Source organism: Sminthopsis crassicaudata, chromosome 2 (genome assembly GCF_048593235.1).
Source record: "Sminthopsis crassicaudata isolate SCR6 chromosome 2, ASM4859323v1, whole genome shotgun sequence".
Taxonomy (NCBI): Eukaryota; Metazoa; Chordata; class Mammalia; order Dasyuromorphia; family Dasyuridae; genus Sminthopsis; species Sminthopsis crassicaudata.
In genome coordinates, this window is record NC_133618.1 from 343,199,565 (window position 1) to 343,201,791 (window position 2,227).

The window sequence follows — 2,227 nt, forward strand, 5'->3', positions numbered from 1 at the left end:
AATACCACTATGTTGTACATAGTACATTTAATTTTGCTTGAGTTCATAGAGAACTTTCCAGGTTTTTCTGAGAGTTTCTGTTCATCATTTACCATAGAACATTATAATCACCACAATTTATTCAGCTATCTTTCAACTGATATGCATCCACTCAATTTCCAATTCTTTGCCAGCTAAAAATGCTGCTATAAATATGTCTTGTTCTTTTTTTTTTTTTTTTTAATCTTTTGGGATGTCATGCCTAATACTGGTATTGTTGGGTCAAAGTGTATGCATGATTTTTTAATCCTTTAGGCATAGTTCCTATATTTTGATCATTTATCAATTAGGCAATCTCTTTCTCTTTTTTTAAAAATAAATATGTAGAACAAAGTCTACTAGATTTTAATTATTTCCCTTTCCCTCTGCCATCTAGTTCTATAGATCAGATATTGGCTGTGGTTGACTGTACTTTGAGAAGTTATTCAGACCAATCTGGGGACATTACAGAATAAGTCTTCCTACATTAGAAAAATTCAGGCTTTGCTACAAATACTTTAAGAAACAATTACATCTCCCCAGAAATATTATTGTGAATGGATGTGAATGAATGACATCTTTCCTATATCAAGTGCAAAATGGATGGGAAGAAAAAAATTTTAAGATACTGTCTATATATAACAGTTGTTCACCAGAGAAAGCAACTTTGCTCATATGAAAAGGGAGCTTTAGAACCCTGTAGGAGTCAACACATCCCTTGGTTTAAGGTTATGGGTTCGTGGAAGTTTCTTTCTTTCCATCAGTGGGAGGTCCATCTTAGGTGGCTTAAAGGTTGCTGGGTCTTCTGCAATTCTAGTTGACTGAACTTGAATGAGCTCCATTGATGATGGCTTCTGAGTACCTCTGAAGGATTGGACACTGAAACCCAAGTTGGATTTCTGAAGCGTTCTTGTTCCAAAAAGGCTCCATTTTTCAGATGAGGGTTTGTCTCTATCTCCATTTCCAGCGTCCATGCTGCTGATATCTAGGCCCGGTAAGAAAGTAGAGTAAGCCAGCCTCTGGGCTTTTGCCTTAGAGGAGAATGGGGTGTACTACTTGGAGTGGACTGGGCTGAAACAGTCAGTCTATCTTCATTTGTCATTTCTCCATTTTGTAACTTCAATTTATAGCCTCTGCCACACCATGGTACTTGGCTTCTTCTGTGGTGAGGCCTTTATGGGGAATGTATCCTGCATCTCTCAACCCTGCCTGCTGCTCAAAGCGCTGGATGCTCTTTTATGTCTGTTTTGTAATTAGAGAATTTATGATGATGTGTGTAGCCTTGGCCTTCACCACTGGGACCTTGTTCATTTGATCACTGGAAGCTGAGGGGGTTATGGAGAAACTATTTTCTCCTTCCTCAACCTTGGAAAGCTGTTGGTACTTCCGTTCTGGGATGACCAGCTTTTTCCACAGAACCTTACTGCACATGTCAGATGAAGGTGGATTCATCAGTGTGAGATCCTCCAGGACATCATCATAACTGAGTGCTAGGTGATGCATTCCAATTGTCAAAGACATCTTGCCTAGAAGCCTTACTGTGCTCAGTAGCAGGCACATCTGGATCTCTGGATGATTCCATGAAAGACTGTGATCCAGATGTTTCTCTAGATAGATATCCAGGCGATTGCATGGTGAGGTCTATGGAAGTTATGCAGATAAGGCAAAGATGTTAAAAGGGAACATTCTGCAGCTAGTGTTGAACTAGCAAAGGGTCCCAAGCAGTTCTCATGAAGAGGCTCTCCAGACAGTAAGGTCTCCTGAGGAGGGGGTGGGATAGAGGAAAGGGAAGAGGAAAGAGGCCATTTGCAGCCAGAGGCTCTGCCATGGATAGAAAGCTGAGGCTAACAAAGCTCTAGGCCCCAGTCACTTACTAAGCACGGAAGCACAGGGCTAACCGAGGCCTTGACGCAAGTAGGGCCAAGACCCAGACAAACCTCAGCTATGAGAAGAAGAGTGAAGTCTCTTTTTTCTTTTTTTAATTTGTCTCTATACATTTGAGAAATGAGACCTTCATCAACTTATTCTAAAATCCTTTTCATAATTATTATTGCTAACTGTATTTTCCCCCATTTATTCTAGTCTCTCTTTCCTTTTACCCAGACCATCATCAAAAGTGTTTTGGTACTGATCACTTCCTCCCCCAATATGCCCTCTACTCTATTACTCTCCCCTTCCCATATTCCTTTCCCCTCCATAAATTTCTATA

At 40.4% G+C, this 2,227-nt stretch overlaps 1 pseudogene; it reads right to left on the minus strand.

The window, feature by feature from the left end:
- Positions 1-707: 707 nt before the first annotated feature.
- LOC141553493 (putative monooxygenase p33MONOX pseudogene) lies at positions 708-1,554 on the minus strand (annotated as a pseudogene).
- Between the last annotated feature and the right edge of the window lie 673 nt (positions 1,555-2,227).